The 27,225-nt window shown below is 39.1% G+C and overlaps 1 pseudogene; it reads right to left on the bottom strand.

Moving 5' to 3' along the window:
- Nucleotides 1–1,100: 1,100 nt before the first annotated feature.
- On the bottom strand, nucleotides 1,101–26,323 carry LOC135704361 (SWI/SNF complex subunit SMARCC2-like; annotated as a pseudogene).
- Between the last annotated feature and the right edge of the window lie 902 nt (nucleotides 26,324–27,225).

The following is a 27,225-nucleotide window of genomic DNA, read 5'->3' as shown; positions in this document are numbered from 1 at the left end:
CGGACATTTAAGCTGTTGGGAGCTGAATGGGGATTTTAACTGAGGGTTTTAAAACCATTCGAATACTTGTGGCATCCGGAGAGCCTCGTCTTATAGCATTCGTAGCTTAATAGCTGCAAAAATGATCAACATATTCACGGATTTCGGCTTCTACTTGAAGCTCATAAAGGTCGCCTAGTTGAAAACTTTATAAACAAAAATTCGTTCAAAACAAAATTTGGAAGGATATTAAATTTGACTATGACCACATTCAATTCACCTGATATTTTACTAACAAACGCTTACTTTGAACATTCCCAAGTAAATATTATGGTCCTACAGGTTGGAAGAAGATTATGTAATACCGATAATTATTATTTCATCCTAAAGAAACCGACCGAGCTGGAACTATTGAGTTTAAGAGGGCTTAGCTTGCTTCTAGAGGTAAGTTTAATTGCTTTGCGTCACTTTAACTCTAAAATAACTTAAACTTAACTTTAACTGAACTTTAACTGAACATTAACTTAATTTTATCATAACCTTAACTTAATTTTAACTTAATTTTAACTTAACTTTAACGTAACTTTCACCTAACATTAACTTTAACTTAACTTAAGCATTAACATAACTTGACCTTAATTTTGACATAACTTTAACTTAATTTTAACTAAGCTTTCACATAGCTTTACCTTGAACATAACTTTAAGTTTAAAATTATTTTAACTTTAACTTCACTCTATCGTAACTTTAACTTAACTTTTACTTAACTTTAACAAAACTTTAACTTATTTTTATCATTAACATAACTTTAGCTAAATTTTAACTTAATTTTAACTAAAACTTAACATAATTTTAACCTAACATAAACCTAACATTAACCTAACATTAACCTAACATTACCTTATCTTTAACTTAACTTTAAATTTTAACTTATAAGAAACGAGAAGCGAAAACAAATAGAAATTGGAAATGAGACCCTTGAAAAAGCTTAGTCTGCAGATTGAAGGTTGAAATAATAAAGTAATATAAGATATATGCTGCCGGTGGACGCATAATTGTCCCATGTTCTATGGAGTTTCTTATACACATGGGACAATCATGCTTCCAGCGGCAGTATGGTGCTCCAGCATAGAGGCTATCTTACCGTAGTCCTTCTTGGAACCATCCTTCATCTCGACTTCAGTGGATCCCGGAGTAGCTGGAGCACCCGTTCCGGCAGGGCCAGCGGCTCCAGGGACTTTGCTCTCTTCATCTTCCTTATCCTTGTAAGGACCAGTACCGGCAATGCCGCTTGTTGCCAACCCAGCGTACGGATCAAACTCAGATACGTATTATCATCCTCCAGATAGGGATCCTCTATCGGAAGTTTCAGGAAATGCAGAATACACTCGTCCTGGGTACGCGATCCAACATGCTCGCACACGTTGTTCCAATCATCCTTGTACATTTCCAGACCCTCGAGCAAAAGAAGTGTCTCCTGTTCGGGCAAATCACGGGACATGTTCGCAGCGGTCTTGTTCCGCATGGCAGATGGTTTCTTGACGTACTGATCCAAACGAAGACCGAATTGGCCGTTGGGATCTGCGGTGATCGTTCCCGGTTCGGTTTTTATTCCGTCCAACATGCCACCGGAGGGAGCTCCCGTTGCTCCTGGTATGGCTCCAGGAGTAGCTGGGTCATCCTTTTTGTCTGGCTTCCCGAAAAAAAAATTACAGTGAAATTTTCAGTGGAAACAATGCTCTAACATTAATATTTATTGTAGACAATAAAAATTATTGTTATAATATTGTACCCTTCCGAAAACGGCATAACTGCTACCTAGCTGTACAATGAATGTATATAATAAAATGTTGTTACAATGATTTTTATCGTATTTTTCATTTATTTTATTGTTAACATGATTCCACCATGAACAATAATGAACAATTCTATTACAGTAAAAATTGTTGTTACATTAAATATTGGTGTGTTTTCATTGTGGGTTACTTCACGAACAATAAAAATAAATCTGATTGAAGCATGCAGACTATGAGAGGGTCAGCAACACTGCCAATGTAATCAAGACAGGCGCTGCTCGTATGGCTCTGGCTTTGACAGTTCGTTTGACTTAAAATCAGCCAGTCTGCGTCCGCTCATCTCTTACCCTAAATCCCGCTTAATGCAGACCTTTTCCGTGCAGTCAATAATAATAAAAAAAATCCACCACTTGAAGATGTCAGGAAGGAACTCTCAGGTGGAAGCATATTTCATGGGCAGAATCGCCAGAAGAGAATCCTCCAGTCGAATTCATTAACTTATCAACGACGCTTAACCACCAAGGAGACGTGACCTAGGGAGATCGAGTGCAGGGGAGTTGGCCTCCATTTCTCACAAGTTCCGGATCGAATCTCAATCCATAACCAGTAAAAAAAGGACTCACCCGTAACAGACATACCCCCCCCCTTCCTTCCCTTCGCGGGCGATGTTTTATTTTTTCGATTTATTTTTAAAGTCGATAAAGTAGATCTGTCAAGCCAACACATGCACTCTAAAGTACACTGTTATTTTTTTAAATCATTAAATTCGTCAACCAACAGTAAAATAACAATAATATATAATGTTATTGAAAATAAATTATATGGGGAAATCACGAAAATTTCATTGTTAAGATACTTAACAACCCCCCTTTTTTATTGTAAATTTTCCATTTACCATGAAATTTGCTGTTTTGTACAACATAAATCAAGGTTAAATTTATTGTAGACGTAACAATAGAAGACAATAATTTTCGTCTTATTGTTACATTTTTTTTATTGTATTTTTGTTGTTATTTTTTTTTCGGGTTCTTGTCCAAATCAAGCAAATTTTTAGCAGCCGATGGTTGAGCGGTTGCAATCCGGATGGGGTATCGCTTAGCACATTGAAATGCGAAGTTGGTGGAGGACCCATTGGGGTAGGACGTGAATCAGCTTCGATCTGGTAGTTGATCAATCCCCACTGTTCAAGAAAAGCATGAACACGCATAATAGCGCTGACGTCTCCTGCCAAATTTCTTCGGCAAGCAATGCTGGTCAAGTACTCCGTTGGATTTTGCCGATAGGTATCGATCATAAAATTACGATAAGCAAGATAGATTTGAAGAACTCCGGGAGGGCACGCTTCTCAACCACATGAATCGGATTGTAATCGAACCAAGCCGAATAGGATGGAACTATAATATAATGTGTCTACTCGGTAACAATATCCTCCAGGTCGTCCTTGTTGTGAGGAAACTGCTGAGTATTGCTGTTGTCGCTGGTTTTGCCAGCTTGACTATCATCTCCCGTTCGATCCGCATTAGCTCTGTCAATGTCGTCATCCAGATCCGTCATTGTTGCATATTTTATAGGCATCATTTCCGGATCTCTCTTGGGCTGTGGAGTGGCCGGACCTGAAGCTGAATTGCTCGAACCAGCCTTCACCTCAGTCAGATTAGTTTCCGGCTGGGAGTCGTCCATATCCTTTGTCAGATCTTCTGATTCTTCGTCATCAGCACAAGGTTTTTTTTTTTGGAATACGGCCGGTGGCCGACCGCTCTTCCGTTTACCACCCTTTGCTTGCGGAGAAGCTTTCTTTAGCTTTCTTCACTTTATCGTCCGATCCACCGGCCATCAGATCCGTAACACCGAGTCGCAGTTTGTGGACCTTTATACGACCGGCTTCATCCACTTCGTAATCCTCTTTTGCCATCCATTCATTGTACTCTTCCAGATCGGTTACCCACGAAAGCGAAACAGACCAACGGTCACCCGGTGACATCGGAGAATCCGGCACAGCCTCCGGCAAATCAAACGTATTCGGTACCCAGGTATCGTACGAATCCGGGAAGTAATACCAATGAATCATCACATGCTTATCCCGGCGGAATGTAGGCCTTGCATAATCCTCCAGCAGGGGATCAACCGCCGGATAGATGATATGCGTCACCTCCTCCTCGTCCATCGTCATCTCACCCTGATGATTGGTTACAATGTTCGATATTCGATTAGCAGTAGCCTTGTCCACTTCGGGCCTAACGTAAACGATCGGTAGCCGCATGTATTCAGCTTCGATTAGAGCCGTCTTCATGTTAAGCAGCATCTCTATAATGGGGTCCTTAAGCATAGGGTTCTGAAAGGGTGGAACATTTGATCAAAAGGGAATTAGCACCGGGCGTGGAACATGCTTACCTTGTTTACTGTAAAATCGAATTTCCGCCAGCGCTGTTCAGCCTTGTAACTGTACATCGTGGCCAGAATATGACAAAGCGATCCACCCGGTTTAAAATCCATAAAACATCGCATCTGCGCAAGAAGTAAGAATTTTACCACTGACCACAAGCTGTTTAACCCTGAATTTAGGGAACACTTACCGGCAACCTAGTAGTGAGTTTGGTCTCCTGGTACTGCACAAACTGTACAACTAATTGCGCTAATGATTCCTTTGTCGGAGGATCAGGTGCCAAGTACTGAAATTACGCAAAATAATATCAGTAGTAATTTCCGGATGCGTTAAACATCCTTGTTGATGCGTTGCATCAGTAAATTAAAAATAATTGCAATAAATATAACAAATATTTTAATACTTACTGTTAGCTGCTTCCTTTCGCTCGCGGCTCGGGTAAAAGTAAACAAACTTTTACCAAACAAGATGGCTGAGTACACCGCAAAAAAAACACACCAAAATAGTAATTTAAAAACGATCAGTTTTTCAGGCGCTCAATGTCAAATGACGTCACTTTTTCGCCGGCAATTCGTGTGGGAGAGGAAGAGGTGCCGATTGGCTTCTTACTCTTTAATTTCTATCGCTACACTGAAAAGATTTTCAAATATAAATAGATTAAAAGTTACGCTAAATCGCAACTCTCCTGACCGACGCTTGGTATAAAGTGAGAGAATACGAACTTAGTATAAAAATGGTTTATGCATAGATACAATAAAGCGAATGTATTTATTCGATGCATAACCGCTATTTTATTTGTATTTAGAGTATACTTTTTCTGTCAGTTTCATTTTCTTTTTTAAATGCAAATCAAAAATGCTGCAAAAAATAACAAACAAATATTTTATTTTCTTGGTACTAGGTACCTATTAACATAGGAATAAATAAGGATATTTATTTATGTTCTGATCCTTGTGTCGTATAAAACCACTCGAGTTAATGAAGTTCAGCCGCATCGCACTTGTGGATCACCTCCATCGAAAGACTAGCCAGTGATGGTGTGCTAATTAGCCCGGTGCAGTACAGCTTCTAGAACGGTGGCTTGTTGAACAAAGCCGTTGAACTGACCAACAGCCACGCGTCTTATCGATTCCCTCGCCAATGAAGTCAGCTGGTAAGCTGTTGCTTAGGAAATCCACAGCATTCTCAAATGGACAGTGATTCTGTGTGAAGGGCATTGAACTAGACTCGAATTAGCTATCACTGCGGTGAATTTCCCAGGAAAGTCGACGGGATTCCAAAGTGGTCGATGGCCCTATGGAGAACGCTCATTCGCTGGCCAGCGGAAGAAATCCACGGTGATGTCAGCGCTCCTGAGTATCTACTTAAGAACCTTGCTAAGAACTAAAAAACTGAATTGTAATCTTAAAAACTAACTTAACAACTGCGAGCGTCATCCTGTCAACGCAATTTAAGAAACATTGGACGAATTCCTCGCCATTATTCGAACCTAGGAGCAAGTCAGCTGTACTCTGAGCTAATATATTAATATTGAGTAACTGTGAGTTACTCGTAGCTACTCAAAAAATAACAAAGTAGCCTTAATTTAACTTTTTTCAATCTGTCGTATTTACAAACAAAATAACGCCAGCCCGAGCGTCAACCATCATGAACAGTTTTGTTTAAGAATTAGATTTAGATTTATTTATTAAAGAGACTTTCAGCTGCAGTTTTGTTTAAATGCTAGTAAGTTATTTTTCTCTCTTAAACAAACTTTCTTTTTTAAGTATAGTGAAAACGTTTGTCTATATTCCAACATCGATCATACAAACTCCAACAGCTTATATGGATTTACAGGAATGATCAGGGAATGATCCCAAGTAACTAAAAGTTCTAATAAAAGGCTATTTGTGGCTTAAGCAGCTTGGTTGACGGTGGTCTATAGAATTCTAAGCAGCCTCATTTTTAAGTCTTTATAAGAACTTGAAAGTTCCGGTACCATCATTGAAGAGCATTCTAAGCAGCTTCTGGTGGAACTTGAACGGAACTTTAGAAAATAAATTAAAAAAAGGTTTTTGTCCTCTACACCAATTTTATTATTTAGTTCGCACTTTTATGAAAGTTATTTCTAAATGCAGGTATTAATGTGTATTGATTTATCAGCATTAGTAGTAGAATTGAAGCTGTTTGAAAAATTAAACCCCGTCCTTCTGCGTGAGAGCCCCAGCATGAACCGCTGTGTCATCTGAGATATATTAAAGAGAGCTATTCTCCCGCCTACTGTAGGAGTTTTCAGTGCCAGCTGACTGACTTTAATACGAAACACAACACCTTGATAATTTATAAATTGGTATTTGTCCGCTTGGTATTCCAAAACACTTGTGGCGCAGTGGTTATCAATCGTAGATCACATGCCGAATACACGGGTTCGAATCCAGGAATTACTCTTTATTTTTTGACGTAGAACTACGTCTTTATCGACTATACTGGGGTACAAATTTAAAAAAAAATGTGTGATGAAATAGTGTTAGGTTTTGAACGCTTGTAACATTGTCATTTATAGATGAAATTAAAATCCAAATACGCCAATCTATAGGAGATTACTTTACAAATCTGCTGAATTATATAATTTTCCAATTTTTAATCAAAAAACTTTTGAAAAATGCGCAAATCTTAACTTTACACTGTTTTCATGAACTAAACGTTTTCCCCAAACCCAGTCATCATAAATGAATACCACTTGGTTGCACATCATTCTGCTTGAAAAGATATAAAACAGCGCTGCTTTCCTGCCTCTGCTCATTACCGCTTCGGACGGCGTGCAGCAAGCAGGATCAAGACAGAGGCTAAAGGTGGATCACGGCGTGACCATGACCACCACAATGAGGAATGAGACTTGGAAAATTATGCATGTAAAACCCCCTCCCCCCTTAACAACAACCCGAAAAAGACATGGACTTTGACGATCACTTTTTTCCGGGAAATAAATTTTAAGCAAACCACAATTAGGGGCTGTTCATTAACTACGTAGACAGTTTTTTAGGATTCTTGGCCCCCCTCCCCCTGCGTAGACAATTGCCTATACATTTTTTTAAAATTTGTATGGGCTGTGGATAATGGCCACCCCCTCCTTAAACTCTGTCAATAGCCTAAGAGGAGACATACATTCGATGAATTACCCACAACAACAACAACAACTATAAAACATATCTGGTACCTCTATGTATGCAATTAGATTAACATGCAAAGTCCATCCTTTTTTACATATTCTGCACAAAAGAAACTTTCTGCCCTGCTCCATTTGTAAAAAACGGCGGGAAATCCTGTCAGGTGCGGTTGCGCATCGTTCAGCTTGAACCTGAAAAGATATAAAATAGCGCTGCTGTCGTGCCTCTGCTCATTACCGCTTCGGACGGCGTGGCACTTGGTCCTGCAGCAAGCAGGACCAAGTCAGCGGATAAAGGTGGATCACGGCGTGATCACCTGTCACATAATGTGTCTTGGATATGCAAAATATCCCCCTCCCCCCATTATACGTCAAATTAAAAAAGATATGGATTTGACGATCACTTTTTTCCGGGAAATAAATTTTAAGCAAACTACAATTATAAATAAAAACAAAAGCCAAAATTTTCAAAACAATTGCTTAAGTTGAGGCATACTTCCGATGATATTATGTTCGTAAATTACCAGCAACTGATTGTAAAACATATCTGGTACCTCTATATATGCAATTAGATTAACATCCCCAATCATAAGTATAATAGTCAAAAATACACGACAAACATCAATTTTGCGTGGTTCTACGTCATACTGCGGTCGTGTCTAGGACACAACCCTTTAATTTTTTATGTTTGGTAGAATGTTGATGCACTGCATAAATATAAGAATTATGATTTATTCAGGCCACTGATCATTTCATATTTACGTACATTAAATTTTGTTACTAATAAACACTTGTGAGGATTGAGCTTTGAAGTTCTGTTGGAACTTTATTTGTACTTTATGGAACTTGAAAGTACTGTCAGAACTTTATTCGAACTTTATGGAACTAGAAAGTTCTGTCGAAACTTCATTTGAACTTTATGGCACTTGAAAGTACTGTCGGAACTTTATTTGAACTTATGGAACTTGAAGGTTCGGTCGGAACTTTATTTGAACTTTATGGAACTTGGAAGTGATTTTAATCGTTGTATGCGGAACTTTTGGTTACTTGGGATTGCATAGTTCGTCATCCTATTATTTGAGCATTCGGTAGTAACGAAAAGGATGGGATTTTTAACTTATACTCTGCAGTGTCTGTAGAGTCTGCACTAATACCGTTGTTATGTTTTACCCTGATTAAAACCCGTATTATTATTCCCAGATCATCAAGAGCTATTCCTGTTTTGTTTGCGTTAGTAGAACTACAAATATGCAAAAAATAAAGGACAGAAACCTTATCAACTCTGGTGAGTCTATGTACATGTAATTACGGACCTGCAGAATTTTGAACCACCTGCACATCCCTGTCAAATGTCTACCACGAATTTGGACAAATAAAGCTGACATATACACATCATATCGTCTTTGGAATGTGTTCAAAATTTTGAAATTGTCCTTAAATGCAATTATGAAGAAATAAATGACGATTTTTTATTTTGTTTTACAGCTTATTAGTTTCTTTCAAAATATTTTCAAATATATATTACACTTTAATCCATAAAAACTCATGGATTTTCATGAACTAATGGCAGGGTTGTCGGTGTGAATTTTTCATTACGTATTTGGTAGAATATTCGTAGTATGCTTTCAATTTACAAAGCGTTTTTGGCAATGATTTTTCACTTCCACTGACGAAACAAGCTGCGATATCTGGAATAATTCTATGGTAGAAGCAACTTGTTCCTCAATCATGGCTGACCAAAGTAATTAAAGTCATGCAAAATTCCAGGAATGCAACTGATACGCTAGAATATAAGAAAAGTTTACAAAATTGTTTTGAACACCGGTGAAACATATGTGACACATAACTCGATCAAAACTTTTCTCTCGTTTACTGAGTTGCTGCGATACATATTGACATGTTGACAACGATATTCATCATTGAGCAGCGGGAGTAGCTCAGAGCTACTCAAAATTTGCTTAAAAATTACTCTTGATTTAAAGCTGTCTGGCCCCTAGGACTAGGAGTAGGCATAGAATGGCGAACAAAGTAGTGTTTTTGTTGAGTTGTGCTGTGAAAATTAATTCATAATTTCGTGTGAAATAGTGCTGTGTGCCGCGAGAGGATTATTCCAACGCGTGCCCGTTGTGTTTTTTTTTTTAACAGGATAAGTAGAGGAAAGGTTGCCTAGCAACTCGTTTTTGTTTAATTTTGTATTTATCCCCCGGCGCGCTATTGCTTCTGTATAGTGAGCTGTGGCGGTAAAATTTTATTTTGTGTTCTCCTCCCCTGCCTGCTGCTAACAGTGTTAGCGTTAAATTTGGTAAAATGGATGTGTGTAATGTATGCGAGCAGTCTATTGCTATGAGTGTGCACCCAGTTACATGTGTAGGTCCGTACAATGGAACGTTCCATTTCGCTTGTGCGGCACTCACTAAGTCTGCGGCGAGCCTTATAGCAGATAATGCAAATGTTCTGTTCAAGTGTGCTAGTTGTCTATCAGATCAGAGTTGTGACGAGCAGAATGATCTGATCTCGCGCGTCAAAAGGATAGAGGATGAGATGAAGAAGGGTTTTCAACTCTCGGACTCGATCATTGGCATGCGAGATCACATTGCTGCTCAGGTGGACATTGCGGTTAAAAGCGGGATGGCAGACATTACAATAAATGTAAATGGTCTTGGAAATTTAAGTTGTGAGAAATTGGATAATATGAAAAGTTTATTTTTTTAAATTGATGCGGAAAACCAATTTAGCTGTAAAGAATGATCAGCGAAGTTCATCTAGGACGATTCAGTCAGAATCAGACCAAAATACCAGACGCAAAAAACGTAAAATACAAAATAGTGATAATGACGATGATGTTGTTTTTCAAGAAAATGCGAGTTTTGCGGATGTTGTATAGTCGTGCTAGTCAAAGTAAAACTAATTGTAACAGTAAAAGTAACTATCCAGATAATCGTTAAACTCGTCCGGTCATTGTGAAAGAGTCCAAACAAGCTTGCGAAGATTCTCGTAAGTTTTTGAAAACTCAGTTTTATCCAAAAACACACAAAATCAGTAATTTTAGGAATGGTAAAGATGGCTCCATTATTGTTGAGTGTGCAACAGGAGCAAACGTAAGTGATGTGAAAAATGGTATTTAAAGCAATCTGGGTGAAAAATATAGTGCTGTTGTTCCCACTTTGGTGCCAAGATTGAAAATAGTGGGCATGAGTGATCAATTTTCCTCCGATGTCTTTATTGACTACTTAAAAAAGTCAAAATGGAGACATCGCTATTAATGATGTAAAAGTAGTAAACATGTTTGAAAATCTAAGCTTCACGTATAACAAGTTTAGTGTTGTAATTGAAGTCCATGTCGATACGTATAAATGTTTGTTATGTGCGAAAAAAGTAAATGTAGGGTTTGATCGGTGCTCGATAGTTCCCGCGATTAATGTGTTGAGATGCTTCAAATGTCGAGAATTTGGGCACAAAAGCATGGATTGCAAAAATTGTGATAGATGCTCTAGGTGCAGCCAACAACACAAAACGTCGGAGTGTACTTTTTTTTTTCTTTCCTTTATTTAACGTCGGTCTTTGTTCCGCAATCTAGTGCCAATCACCGATGGACATCGATTGCCATCAATTCGAATGTGCAGGAAGGCAGCTTCCACACCTGCGTAGGATATCGCACCCATTGAACACACATGGGCCGGGACCAACGGCTTTACTTCCCTTCCGAAGGAAGACGTGACCAGAGATTTTTATGCCTCAGAAAAATCCCACCGACCTCGGCTGGGATTGAACCCAGGAGTTGTCGGAGTGTACGTCAACTGTATTAAAATATATTAATTGTTTGAAAATTAATATAGAACGAAAAATGAACTTGGACGTCAACCATGCCGCATTTAGCTCGGAATGTTTGTTCTATAAAAGACTTTTTGATCAGAAGAAAAGCAGCTTGCTTTTCAATAAATAGCAGCCAAGTTCCAGGAATGTGAATCAATTGATTTTTTATATTTGAATATTGCGGAGTTGTCAACAAACTACGTAGCATTACGGCAGACTGTTGAGGAAAAACGTCCTCTTTTAGTTTTCTTATCTGTAACTTATATTGTAGAAACTGAAGCTTTTAATCAGTATAGTATTCCGGGATATATTGTTGCTGCATGTTTATCACATTCTAGACACACTGGCGGTGTTGCTATTTATGTCAAAGAATCAGTTCAATTCAACCTTCGTACCAACGAAGTTATTGATGGCAACTGGTTCTTGGACATTACAGTTGTACGTGGCATGAAGATGGGTAATTATGGTGTTTTGTATCATTCTCCAGTTCTAGTGACCAGCGTTTTGTTGAAGTTTTAGAGAACTGGCTCGAGTAATTCCTTGATTCTAGTAAATCGAATATATTGGCTGGTGATTTTAATATTAATTGGCGTGATAATTCGAATCATTTGAAGCGTTTAGCTGAGTTTTTTTTTTAATTTAAAGCAAACGGTAAATGAATATACGCGTATTTCCAGGCACAGTAGAACTTTAATTGACCACGTTTATTCCAATTTTGATTCCATTTGTTCAGTTACGGATACAGATTTGAAAATAACCGATCATGAGACTTTAGTGATTAATGTCTTAGACCATGTTAACGATAACGATAATTTTGTAAAATTGAAGTGCTGGAGGAAATATTCGAAGCAAGCTGTTTCGAATCTTGTTGAGAGGAGTGTGGATTTTCCATTCGTGGCCGGTAACTTAGATGAATCTTCAGCATCTTATGTTGTTATGTTGGTGTGGAAGAAGTTTATTAATCTTCACAGAGCTGTTGGTCTGTGCGTGGGCAGTGCTGCCAGCGCTATCATTGACCTTAAAGCACCCTTATATTTCTTTTGGATAAAGATTGAAACGGACTTTCGGTCCAAGTTTCATTGAGAATCCTATTCAGATGTATATAATTCAGTTTATGCGCCTTCGAAGCAGGCAACATGTATTACAGTTGCTCGAATCAGTAGAGAATGATGATGGGTTTTCTTGGTCTGATTTTGATCGCCACCATATACACCATATATAGATCTACATGATTCCTTGAGTTCTGTACATTCCTGTTATGAACTCAATTCTGCATATTTCTCTTAAGATTTTGTGGATTGCTCGTTTCATGGCAGCTCCAATGGGTATTTGGAACCAGTCCAATAGGCTTTCATGTCTGTCTTGATGGAATTAAGCTCCACAATTCCTTTTGGTTTTCATGGGCCGACAGGATTTTCCATATTTTTTTTCCAATCTGGGGAGTAGCTAGTTCCAAACTCGTACTTTCAACTTTCCATCATCATTATCGTTTTATCCTCTTACCTCTTTTAATTTGCAGCCAAATCGGTGTCCGTCCACTGATCAATGGAAAAGAAAGAGCCAAGTGGACTCAAACGGACAGCAACGGACCGTAGAAAGACGTGAAGATCTTAACGAACCCTACACTCTCCTCCCCATATCGAAACAAACACGACACGCCGACGGCCGGTTAGTGAAAAAGAGGAGTTCCCAGTGGAACACCGAGCCTAAAGAGCATTTATATGCTTCGCAGGTAACGTTTTAATGAGTAATGTACTTTTATTGCGTGTTGTTTAAGTTGATGTTCTTCCACACGTCGGACTTCTTCCCGCTTCCAAGCGCTGCTTGCATCGCTTTCTCCCATCGAGAATTCCACTTCACAATAACGCTTTGAAAACGTGTACCAATCAACTAGTTGAGCAGTATTCAAAATCGATAAAGAAAACTCGTTGTGAATATGTTCAAAGGAAGATTGATCAGCATCAAAACAACAGCAAAGAGTAATGGAAAATTTTAAAATCTTTATTAAAACCTAGTAATTCTATACAGCGGTCCATAACTTTTAATGGCACATTAGAACAGTCAGAACAAGTAACTGCATCTAAGTTTAATGATTATTTTGTCGAAAGTGTTTCATTGTTAATCAATCCATTGAATTGGTCGATGAACCTGACGAAATAAAACAGCCAGTTAATAGTAGTTGTAGATTTGAAGTTTTTCACCCAAATTTGGAAGGAATCCTTAGTAGTCCCTATTCAAAAAGTTGCTGGAATGATCAATGATCGACCCATCAACATGTTGCAAATATAAGAGAAAATCTTAGAACTTGTTCTTAAAGGCCAGCTGTTGGAGTATTTGAATAGCAACTCTTTGTTGATACCAGAACAATCGGGATATCGGGAAGGTCATTCTTGTGAAACTGCTTTGAATTTGGTGTTAGCAAAGTGGAAAGACAACTTGGAACGTAAAGATACGATTGTTGCTGTTTTTTGGATCTTAAACGCGCTTTTGAAACAATTTCTAGGCCCTTACTTAAGTACAATCAAGCGCTTTGGAATTACGAGTACTGCATATAAATGGTTTGAAAGCTATTTGTCTGACAGAGCTCGACGGACTGTTTTTAATGATTCTGTTTCCAGTCCCATGGGGAATAACCTTGGAGTGCCCCAGGGAAGTGTATTAGGGCCACTTTGATATATTATGTATACTAATGACTTACGACGTGTTTTACGATTTTGCGACATTAATCTTTTTGCAGATGATACTATAATAAATTGATTTTGAGATGTAATAGATTCACTTCCTCAACTTTGATGCTAGACGCCTTACAATGGTTGTCGGTGAAGCAAAGAATTATATATTTGACTATGCTATTAATTTTTAAAGTAGTTAACGGTTTGCTGCCTCGATATTTGTGTGATTGAATTGAAATAGGAAGTGATTATCATAGATATAATACTAGAAACGCGGTTGAAATAAGAACACCACATTTCTTGACTTGTGCTTCACAGAATTCATTGTATTTTAGAGGAATAAATGTTTTCAATTCGATGCCTAGACACCTAAACGTGCAACAACATTAGCAGAATTTAAGAAACATTGCATTTCACACGTTAAAACTGCCTTTTGAACGGTTATCCAGTGATTTTTTTATGAATTGACAAATTATGTATCTTGACGAAGTTATTTTTAACGGATTATTTTGTATGGATAGCTGTTATAACGACTTTTTGATAATTATTGTAGCACTGCAAAAACTTTTTTGTTCGCCACGATGGTGATGATGGATTTTTGATGTTTGATATAATAGTAGTATTAAAAAAAATACTTTTTTAGTAGCCTCGCGCGTGAATTACGGATATAGAGGACTGAATTTAACATTTGAAAAAAAAAATTGAAGTTTATTTGGAAGATACCTTGAGTTAGTAGTAAGTTTTATGGCAAATTTTAGGGGTTCGTGAGCATTTTTGACATTGCTGAAAATTATGATAGCATCATATTGCGGGGTTGCTAGTGTAATAGGATACTTTGTTGATTGTTCATTCACTCTTGATCGCTTGTAATACTTATAAATTTTAGGTGGACAAAAAGGCGAACTAAGACGTGGACGCCTAAGCTTTTTCACATTTATATCGCTGTGAAGCAACTGTAAACTCTAGAGGGAATTTATATCTGTTAATGTAACCAGCTCGTTTTTTTTTTGCTAACCTGGTTAAAATGTTTACATTTAATTATCTTAAAGATAAATCGTCCAGCTCAAACCTTTGTAGGGGTAAGAGGTGGGACCATCATCATCATTTTCAAATGTTACGCGAGCATTATTCATGTGTTCATTTTTAGTAAACAGGGCCCCGCTGTTGTGTCAAAAAAATTCAGTAGATGAACTAAAGTTCACCCGTTGACAGGTCTATGTCAAAGTTCATGGGTGCTGGGTGATTAAGGTTAGATTTCGTACAATGATCTATTGCGCATGTCTCTGCTTTTTTGCAGAATTGTCATTAAATATTGTTTTACATTTTGAAACTGGCTGTTGTTGACATTCTCAATTAATACATGTTAAGTAAAGTAAATTCTGACAAAAATACTACGGAAGTCATACTTACAAAATAAAGACTTCAAATTACACTACAACCACCTATGCAAAGTGACAGTCATAATTCTCGAATGAATCGCTGCAGTTCCGGAAAAAAACCCTTCACTTTCATTTCGAATATATTAAAAAAAAAAAAAAAGCAAAGGTTCGATGATATGCCATTTGATAATGAAACTAATAATCGCGCTAGGTCTGAACCTTCAGGTAAGTAACCATGACTGAAAACAATATATATACAAGTTAAATGATTCCTAAAGACTCACTATATTGGGGTTTATCATAAACTAAGTTGTTGAGAGGTATTAGACCCTCCTACAGGGGCAGAGGTTGTATAGGGTAAAGCTCTTTAGTAAAAGTATGGACGACTGTCACCACAAAACTGGAAAAAGTTGTTCCAATCGAGCAAAGTAGTACATTTGGACGGTTCGATTGGAACAACTTTTGACAGACGGCCATACTTTTACTCAGAAAACTTTAGTATAGGGGACGACGGGCGGTCTTAGTGGAATACCTGCATAAAGAAAGAGAGAAGGATTACTAATTTCCATTTAATTCCACTACCTTATTGTAATTGTACAATAATTGTACGTAATTGTCGTAAGTAACATCCATGCATGCAAACATTCAAACATGTAAACTTCCTTTTCACGTAAACAAGCAGCTTGCAAGAAATGTAGCAAACAAAAGTGGACACGATCTATAATCTAAACTTGTATGATATATGACGCTCCATTTATGTGCATCATTTTTTTTTTGACGTAGAACTACGTCTTTGTCGACTATACTGGGGTGCAAATCAAAAAATATGTGTGGTGAAGGAGTGTTAGGTTTTGAACGCTTGTAACTTTGTCATTTATAGATGAAATTAAAATCCAAATACGCCAATCGATAGGATATTACATTACAAACCTGTTGAAATAAATATTTTTCCAATTTTCTTGCTATTAAACTTTTGAAAATGTACAAGTGATAATTTTATCACTGATTTCATGAAATAAGCCTTTTTCCCAAACCCAGTCATCATAAACGAATACCACTTGGTTGCACATCATTCTGATTGAACCTGAAAAGATATAAATCAGCGCTGCTCTCATGCCTCTCCTCATTACCGCTTCGGACGGCGTGGCACTAAGTCCTGCATCAAGCAGGACTAGGTCATCGGCAAAAGGTGGATCACGGCAATGAGGAATGAGACTTGAAAAACGTGCATGTAAAGGAATGAGACTTGAAAAAACATGCATGTAAAACCCCCTCCCGCTTAACAACCCCCTCCCCCTCAACCTTAACAATAACCCGAAAAAGACAAGTCCATGTCATTTTTTTTTCGGGAAATAAATTTTAAGCAAACCCTAATAATGTATGAACAATTAATTTTTTACATGCAGAGCCAACATTTTCAAAAAAAAATATTGCTTAATAGGAGACATACACACGATGAATTACCAACAGCTGACTGTAAAGCATATCTGGTACCTCTATATATGCAATTATATTAACATCCAAAGTCCATCCTGCTTTACATATTCTGCACAAAAGAAACTTTTTGCTCCGCCCCATTTATAAAAAAACGGCGGGAAATCCTATCAGGTTCTGAACCGGAAAAGATATAAAACAGCGCTGCTGTCATGCTTTTGCTCATTGTCGCTTCGGACGGCGTGGCACTTGGTCCTGCAGTAAGCAGGACCAAATCAGCGACTAAAGGTAGATCACGGCGTGACCACAATGAGGAAAAGTAATGGATGTATACCCTCTCTCCCTCTCCCCCATTCACAACAATATCTCCCCCCCCCTCAACAACCACTCCTAACCTCTCCTAACCCACCCCCCCCCCCCCCACTCATCAACAACCTTTCCATGTGGAATTTCACATGGATATTTGTCAAGAAAAATGTGTAAATTGTTTTGAGTCAACCATAACCGAAACATTGAAATACTTGAAAATTTTAAGTCAAAAATGCATGAAAAACATCAATTTTGTGTGGTTCTACGTTATACTGCGGTCGTGTCTAGGACACAACCCTTTTATTTTTCCAGACTCATTTGCTGTAGCTTTGCGGAGCCGATATTCATTGTTTAGATAACAAAATTACTTAAAACTAACGTTAGTAAAGCGGGGGCCGATAACTCGCGGCTATCTCGAGGTTAGGGGTAACAAATTGTAACAAATGGATGGCAGGGTAGGGATTGTAAACACAAGGTTTGGAGAGCAATGTGCTCTTGATCTCGAACTAGGCGACACTCTGATGAAAAAGACAAACATGGGGGTACACCGATGGGTAGCTAACAACTTGGGAGAACACAAGATGACACTAACTTCTAAATCCTCAAATCTATCCGCTTAAAAAACCTACATACATTAAATTCAAATAGTCAAGGTCTCGGGTCGCCAAGACATCTCTAACGGGTATCGCGGGTTGTTTTCCTTGGGCCCTGAGGGATGTGGATAACTCAGATCTGGCAACACGGTGTAAGGTACACGACCAAACAACATGCTCGATATCGTGATAACCACTGCCACACGCACATAAATTGCTGCCTGAGAGCCCAATTCGATAGAAGTGTGTCACATACTAAAGATGTAATATAAGTGTACATAAAGTTTGCTGTCGAAGTGCAAACAGTAAAACAGATGTTTTTCCCGCGAATAAATCACCACAGACTAATAAAGTAGAAGATTAAGTGATCCGGATTCACAAGCGAGTAAATTGTAATTAAATTACACGCCGATTATCGGAGAAAAGTGAATTTTTGGTATCAGTTTTTTCGCCATAAGCTGTTTGTGCGGTGAACAAAAGACAGAAATTCGAACAGTTGTTTACTTGTGTTGTGTGATAAATCCCGCCATGGCTGAGAAACAAACACGTTTGCGTAATAACTCAACCGCTAAGTCAGATGGCGATATGACCGTTGTGGATCTCGCGAACCTTATGCAGTCTCAGTTAGCTATCAACAGAGTGCAAAAGAGGACTTCAAAAAATTGGGAGTTTCTCTTACATCACTCACATCACAGCTGAGGGAACTTCGGGAAGACATAGCATCGGATATGGAGAAACTACGAGAGGAGAACAACAGAACGTTTGCCAAAATTTCCTCTTCGGTTGATAAGGCAAAGAGGCAGACATCATTGGCACTGGACAGATCCACTCGTACGAACGATCTCGTGATTAGCGGAATCCCGTTCGTGGAAGGAGAAGATCTGCTGTCCTACTTCCACACATGGTGCAGAAATTTCGGCTACGCTGAGAGTAATTTTCCACTGGTAGACATCCGTCGGCTCTCAAAGGGAGCTCTGGCTGCTGGAAACGTCTACATGATCTTGTTGCAATTTGCAATCACTGTCCAGCGAAACGACTTTTACTCCCGGTATTTACGCTCTCGGTCTTTGTCGCTCTCCGGGATCGGATTCACATTGAACAAACGAATTTACATTAATGAAAATTTGGGACCTAACATCAGAGAATTACGGTCCAAGGCACTGCAACTGAAGAAGAATGGTAAGCTGCAGGGCGTGTTTACGCGAGGTGGTATACTGTTCGTGAAGCGAAGCGGAGAAGAGAAGGAGATTGCTGTATCGTCGGAGAGTGATTTCAACATACCAGTTTAAACCCTTTCCTTACTAGTTTTTGTTATTCCTTCCTCTCCTCTCCTTGAGTTCCTTGATTTTCCCTTCCTAAAAGTCTGTTCGAGATGCTGCTGCTGCTGCTGCTGCTGCTGCTGCTGCTGCTGCTGCTACTGCTGTTGGTGTTGTGGTCTAGCTATGATAGCTTTGGATGGTGCTATAACCTTGATGCTTCGGGCTCTGGTGAAGAAATCTATAGTTTGTTTATATTGTTTGCGTCACATTTGCAGTAACTTTATGTATATATTGAAAATTGTAAACTTTGTTTTTGAAGAAATGCTCATATACTACCCTCTCTTTATTGCTGTGTCGTCTTCTCATTTGTCTAATGGCTAACAATTCCAGCTTTTACACCTCGACGAACTGGTGCATTCCCGGTACCGTAATGAAATCCGCGTTATATAATGGTAAGCTTTCTGTATGCTGTGTAAATAGCCAAAGTATTTGTGCTCGTAGGCTTTGTAAAATTGAGGAATTGCGTCAGATTGTAAAAATTAGTAATGTTGATATTGTATGTGTGAGTGAAACTTGGTTGAATGAAAGTATAAAAGACTCTGTTATAACTATCAATGGCTATAATATAGTTAGACATGATCGTGTAGGGCGGCTGGGAGGTGGTGTACTACTATACATAAAAAATGGCATTGCCTTCAATATTATAACCAAGTCAAATAACCAGACAGGAGTAACCTGCACAGAATTTATTACTGTCGAAGTTATCGTACAAAATGAAAAACTTCTAATGACTGCATGCTACAACCCTCCTGAAATTGACTGCTCGGATACAATGGATAATTTACTATCGTCTTATGGTTTTGCCTATAAAAATGTTTTCTTTATGGGTGATTTCAACACGAACTTGTTGACCAATCATTCAGGAAAGTCTGCCAGGCTTTGTAACCTGCTCACCACTCACTCTCTATATTCATTGGGTAACGAGCCAACATTATTTCACAGAAGTGGAGCGTCGCAATTGGATTTAATTATTGCTAATGATTCATCAAAAGTGTTGAGATTTAACCAAATTGAAGTACCTGTATTATCCAACCATGACTTAATTTTTGCATCCCTTGATTTCAGTGTCATGCATACTTCAAAGAAAATCGAATATCGTGACTACAATGCTATTCAAGTTGATTCATTGGTGGAGGCTTTTAACTCGGTTGATTGGAGTTCTTTTTATCACGTTGATGACTCCAACCTGCAGTTAGAATTTTTAACAATGTTTTGACAGATCTCCATAACACTTTCGTTCCAATCCGAACTACTATTAGTAATAAAAAGGATAATCCTTGGTTCAATTCTAGCATATGTAGGGCCATCGTTAATCGTGACTTATTATACAAACAATGGAAATTAAGTAACAACGTGGTTGATCATCATGAGTTTAAAAGAGCACGAAACCACGTAAATAAGATGATACGCACAGCAAAACAAAATTATTTTGCTTCTCATCTTGATCCGAAGGTTTCTCCTAAGGAATTGTGGAAAAATCTCAGGGCACTTGGATTCGGTCAAGCAAATGAACAATCATCGAACAGCTTTACGGCTGATGAAATAAACCGTAACTTTAGCAATTATTTTTCCGACAATAATATTCGAAGTTTTAGTTCTACGGGTTCAAACGGGTTTAACCACGATGTTTTCTATTTTGATAGAATAAACCAAGTAGATGTCATAAATGCCATGTACTCCATCAAATCAAATGCTCTTGGAGTCGACATGCTACCAATGAAATTCTTAAAGGCTATTTGTCCTCTATTAATTGAGCCTATAACACACTTATTTAACACTGTTGTAACTACAAGTGTATTTCCAGATGCTTGGAAGAAATCAAAAATTATACCAATTAAGAAAAAGGCTAATTTGAACACTTTAGAAAACTTGCGACCTATTAGCATCCTTTGCTCATTATCAAAAGTATTTGAAAAAATTGTTAAGATGAACATTTGCGATCACATCAATAGACACAATCTTCTGAATCAATTTCAGTCAGGTTATCGTTCGAAACATAGTACTAAAACAGCTATGCTCAAAATAATTGATGATATAGGTCAAGGGTCGCCCGGTTGTTCTAATACTATTAGATTTTTCTAAAGCGTTTGATACTGTGTCGCATAGAATTTTATGTCAAAAACTCAGATCAAATTTTGGTTTTTCCGATCATTCCGCAAACTTGATTAATTCTTATTTAAGTATGCGAACACAGGCTGTATTTAATAATGGAGTTTTTTCTCAATTTATTTCCATAACATCTGGGGTTCCCCAGGGTTCTATTCTGGGGCCAATCTTATTCTCATTGTACATTAATGATCTCCCTGAAGTAATAAAGAATTGTAAATTTCATCTGTTTGCCGATGATGCTCAGGTATACTTTGACTGTGCAAGTAATTCTGTTGCTGAAATTTCTCAGAAAATTAATGAAGACTTGAAGAGGATCCTAGATTGGTATGTAAAGAATATGCTTAGCTTGAACTCCAAGAAAACAAACGCAATTTTTATTACAAATAGTTCTTTTCAAAATATATTAAAACCTTCATTGCTTTTAGACAATGAAACAATTGAATACGTCGATAATGCTACCAGCTTGGGTATCCGTATTCAATCCAATTTTGGATGGGATAAATATGTGTTGTCACAATGTGGAAAAATTTATGCTTGTTTACGTTCACTTCACATAACATCATCATTTCTTAGAACTGATGTTAAAATTAAACTATTCAAAAGCCTCCTTCTTCCTTATTTTTTGGCATGTGATTTTCTCCTCGATGATGTATCTGCTGGTACGTTCAATAAACTTAAGGTAGCTCTTAATTCATGTGTTCGATATGTTTTTAAATTAAGTAGATATGCTAGAGTTTCTCACCTGCAACATCATCTAATAGGATGCCCTTTGGTAAACTTTGGCAAGCTACGCTGTTGTTTATTTTTGCATAGTCTGTCGAGAACAAAACAACCCGGTTATCTACACAGAAAATTGCAAACTTCACAAAGCAATTGGTCCATTAAATATATTTTGCCAAGACATCGCACGTCAAAGTACGGGAACTCATTTTTCGTGCGAGGTGTAGTTCACTGGAATTCTTTACCCAATAGTCTAACTAATGTAAATTCGTTAACAGCATTTAAGAGAGGATGTATTGACCATTTTAGTTGAGTAGTAAACGTAGCTCAGTTTGTGTTACGTATCATTTTTTTTTTGAAATATACTTGTGGCGCTTGTTATACTTTGATATAATCGATGTAACAGAAGAAAGACATAAGTCTTAAGTTACAAATTATAAGTCAATAAATAATAAATAATAAAAAAAAAAAGTGCGAGTCTAACGAGCAGTGATTGGACATAAGCCTTGATATAACGCGTATAAAGTCGCGGCTCATGTTCAACCCTTTGAACCATGGTTTGTTTGACACCTGTGGGAGAATAGAATGTAACCATCTTCCCAATTCACCATCATCCCATTTTTGTTGCCAACTGACGAGGACTTGCTGGCGAGCAATCGAGAAAAATTCGTTGAAGGCGATTTGTCGCTCAAAAATATCGCCTTCCATAGCGCCCACCTTAGCCGCTTTCTCATTACCCGGAATTGAGCAATGAGATGGGACCCAAGCTAAGGTGATAGTATAGGAGCAGTTAGATAAAGCACTCAGTTTAGTTCGTATTTCAGGCAGGAAATACGAGGAGTGCTTCATCGGCCTCATTGAACGAATAGCCTCCAATGAGCTAAGACTATCCGTAAAAATGAAATAATGGTCAGAAGGTAGTGAGGCAATTCGCTCTACTGCGTAAAATATAGCTGCGAGTTCCGCAACGTATACGGAGCATGGTTTCTGCAGTTTATAGGAGGCGCTATGAAATTGATTAAATACACCAAATCCATTGGAAGCATTTATGGTTGACCCATCTGTGAAAAATCTTTTATCGTTACTAACATGGTGGTACTTGATTGCAAAAATTGAGGGAACAACCATCGACCGATGGTGATCTGGTATTCCATGGATTTCTTGCATCATGGTCAGATCAAAATTTACAGAGGAACTATAGAAGGCTTGAAAGCAATCACGATTGGAGATTAATGAAGAAGGACCAACCTCCAGCGTCATGTACTCATAGTACAAACTCATGAATCTTGTTTGAGGATTTTGGTCGAGCAGCTTCTCAAAGTGTACTATTACCAAAGGATTCAATACTTCACAACGGATGAGAAACCGGAAAGACAGCTCAGCGAAACGATCTGTCAGTGGGAGAACACCCGCGAGTACTTCGAGGCTCATCGTATGAGTCGAGTGCATATAGCCTAGAGCAATACGAAGGCAACGGTATTGAATCCGTTGCAGCTTAAGAATGTGTGGTTTTGCTGCGGATTGGAAGCAAAAGCTGCCGTACTCTAAAACCGAAAGGATGGTTGTTCGGTACAACCTGATCAGATCTTCCGGGTGTGCTCCCCACCAAGTTCCGGTAATTGAACGAAGAAAATTGATTCTTGGTTGGCATTTTTGTTTCAGGTACGCAATATGTTTTTCCCATGTGCATTTGGAATCGAACCAGACACCTAAATACTTGAAAGATATACTTTGAGTGATTGTTCTACCCTTTAGTTGAAGCTGAAACTGTGCAGGATGATGCTTCCTAGAAAAAACAACCAACTCAGTTTTCTCCGGAGAGAATTCGATACCCAGCTTCATAGCCCAAGTAGACAAATTGTCTAAGGTATCTTGCAATGGTCCTTGCAGGTCCGGTGCACTTGGCCCTATAACGGACACAACGCCGTCATCTGCAAGCTGCCTTAACGAGCAATTTTCATCAAGACAACCATCAATGTCTTTTACATAAAAATTATAAAGAAGGGGGCTTAAAGATGAGCCCTGGGGGAGACCCATGTAACTAATTCGTGAAGTTGTCGAGTTTCCATGAGAAAACCTCATATATTTCTCAGACAACAAGTTGCTCAAATAGTTGTTCATAATTGGTGAAAGCCCACTATCGTGGAGTTTATCCGAAAGGACATCGATACAAACAGAATCAAAAGCCCCCTTAATGTCCAAGAAAACTGAACCCATTTGCTGTTTTTGCGCAAAGGCCAGTTGAATTTCAGTAGAAAGCAACGCAAGACAGTCGCTCGTTCCCTTGCCTCTCCGAAATCCAAATTGCGTATCTGAAAGTAAACCATTCGACTCGACCCATTTGTCTAGACGAAAAAGAATCATTTTCTCCAACAATTTCCGTATACAGGACAGCATCGCGATGGGACGGTACGAGTTATAATCCGACGCGGGTTTACCGGGTTTTCGAATGGCGATAACTCTTACTTGCCTCCAATCATCCGGAACAATGTTGTGCTCCAGAAATTGATTGAATAAGTTCAACAAGCGTCTCTTCGCGACGTCTGGGAGATTTTTGAGCAAGTTGAACTTGATTCTATCCATTCCTGGAGCTGAGTTGTTATATGAGAGGAGAGCAAGTGAGAATTCCACCATCGAAAACGGAGAATCTATTTCGTTACTACCCGACGGACTATCACGAACGTTGGTTTGAACCGACACCGAATCCGGGCATACTTTCCGCGCGAAGCTGAATATCCAACTGTCTGAGTACTCCTTGTCTTCGTTGACCGGTGATGACGCGTTTCGCATTCTCCTGCCGACATTCCAGAGTGTTCTCATGGAAGTCTCTCGCGACAAACCATCGACGAACCGACGCCAGTAACCGCGTTTTTTGGCTTTAATCAAGCTCTTAAAAGTTTTCTCGAGGTCGGTGTACCGCTCGAAGTCCCCGACCTTACCGTGTTTGCGGAAGCGTTTAAACGCGGCGGACTTCTTGCTGTTTGCGTCGGTGCAATCCTTATCCCACCACGGAGTGAGAGGTCGTTTGCGAACGGAACCACCCGGAACGCGTTTCGTCTGTGCTTGAAGAGCGCAGTCAACGATAAGTCGCGATAAAAAGGAGTACTCGTCCAGCGGAGGGAGTATCTCAACCGATTCAATACCACCGAGAACCGTGGCCGCAAATTTTTGCCAGTCGATATTTTTCGTGAGGTCGTACGTGATGTCAACCGAGCGAGTGGAAGATGAACCATTGGTAATAGAAATTTTGATTGGCAAGTGGTCACTACCGTAGGGATCTTGAATTACTTTCCACGAGCAATCCAACGATAGTGAGCTCGAACTGAGGGAGAGGTCTAATCTACTTTCTCTTGCTGGAGGTTTGGCCACTCGTGTTACTTCCCCAGTGTTTAGAATTGTCATATTGAAGTTATCGCAAAGGTCGTATATCAGGGTTGAGCGGTTGTCATCGTACAGTTCCCCCCAGCCTGTACCGTGGGAGTTAAAATCTCCTAAGATCAACCGAGGCTCAGATAAAGCTGAGCATATATCTGAGAGACCTTGGCGAGAAATCGCAGTTCTTGGAGGAAGATATACTGAAGCAATACTGAGGCATTTACCTCGAATATTTACCTGACATGCGACAACTTCAATGCCTGTCACGGAAGACAGATCGATTCTATGAAAGGAATGGAGCTTATTAATCCCGAGAAGCACCCCTCCATACGAATCTGCTCGATCAAGGCGAAGAATGTTGAAATCGTGGAAAGGGAGATCGGTGTCTGAAGAAAGCCATGTTTCACAAAGAGCAAATGCATCACAAAGTGAGTTGTGAACTAAAAATTTGAATGTGTCAAGTTTCGGTATAAGACTTCTACAGTTCCACTGAAGAACAGAGATCATATCCCCGACCTCATTCGGAAAATTATCCATCAAAGGATATGATCGATGCAAGGAAGGACCACCTAGAAGCTAGTTGCTTCAAAAGAGTTTTCACGAATGGAAGCACTAAATTAATAATGTTCCGAGTTGAGTCAGAGACGTTGAATATATTGAAGATGCTTTCCACAATTCCAGAAAACGTGAACATGGCATCATGTTCTTGCTGATTATTCAGCTGTTTTTCTGGCTGAAAAACTGGGATATCTGGGGTTTTAGATGATCCCGGAAGTGGCGGAAAGTCCTTGTTAAAATTACAAGATTTAAATCCCGGTGGTGGGGGTTTCGGTACATTTCTGCTACCTCTTAAATTTGTCAAGGTAGGTTGGGAGTCCATACGAGAGGTCTTACGCGGATTTTGAGTGACGTTTTTTTTTAATCGCTTTCTCGTGTTGCCTTTAAAGACAAAGGGACTACCTTCACCAACCTCTGAGTCAGAGCCCTGATTATCATCTGGCAAAATGGAGTATGCGTTTTTGGTTTTTGGGGTGGTTTGGGAAGATGAAGCGGTGTTTTTTAAGAGTTCTGCAAGTGACCTCTTGGAGCGAGCTTGCAAAGACCGCTTAAGTTTTTCTCCCTGCTGTTTGTACTTCGGACAATCAACCAAAGCATGCAGAGTATCCTTGCAGTAAACACATTTTGGGGTAGCCCGGCAAGGACCATCTGCATGCAGCTCTCCGCATTGATCGCAGCTTGGTTTGTTGGAGCAGAAGTCAGCGGTGTGACCAAGTTGCTTGCATTTTGAGCAGTTCATTACCCGCGGTACAAACAAGCGTACAGGCAGTCGAACCTTCCCAATTACGACGTAGTCAGGTAGCGCCGATCCTGAAAAGGTCACACGGAACGAGTCTGACAGAGAGTACGTTTTTTTCGTGCCAATGAGAGACACTGATTGCATTTGGATGCAATCCAGAATCTTCACTTTCGGAAGGGCACGGTTTTTAAAAATACCGAAGGATTCGACATGAAGGAAATCTTCGCAAGTTAGACTCGCTTCGGTGACCACTCCTTCGATTTCTACGTCGCAACTGGGGATGTAGACTCGATATTCCATCGTAAAAAGCTCATAGGCAACAATTCGGTTTGCCTGTTTCAGGTCATCAACGGTAACGCGCAGTATTTGGCGTCACCTTAAATATATCGGTTACGGCCGAAAAATGTTTTGTCAGATCCTTCGAAATCCGAGAAATATTGAAAGGTTTTTGTTTGGGCCGGAAAAAAACAACCCACGGACCTTTTGAGCCGCTTGGGTAAGCTTTATGGCGGGGGGTCGCAGAAATTTTTAAGGGAACGGTTGGAATAGGGGGAACAGGTGGACGAGGGGGCGATGGTGGAGAAGGGGGGGCAGGGGGTGCAGGAGGCTGTTGTTTAGACATCACCTTTGGGTATGCTCCAGTGCTGGTTTTGGGGTCCGAAGTAGAGTCCCCTGAGGTATCCATTTTCTCTTCAGTGAGAAGCAGATTTTCGAATGATGGAGATTCAACAGACTCATCATCGGAGATATCTGCTAGCGAAATACCCCCGCCATCATTTGTTTCATCCATTGCGGGGTCTTAAGTACCTCCGCAACAGATTTCGACATAAACAAGAAAAAAAAATGCGTAAGGAAAACAAAAAAAAAAAAAATAAAAAAAAATAATAATAAAAAAAATATTT

The sequence above is a fragment of the Ochlerotatus camptorhynchus genome, unplaced genomic scaffold, assembly GCF_037179485.1.
Source record: "Ochlerotatus camptorhynchus isolate MF236.1 unplaced genomic scaffold, CSIRO-AGI_Acam_v1.1 ptg000235l, whole genome shotgun sequence".
Classification (NCBI taxonomy): Eukaryota; Metazoa; Arthropoda; class Insecta; order Diptera; family Culicidae; genus Ochlerotatus; species Ochlerotatus camptorhynchus.
Note: the sequence above shows the minus strand (reverse complement) of the source record. Positions and strands in the feature narration are given on the sequence as shown.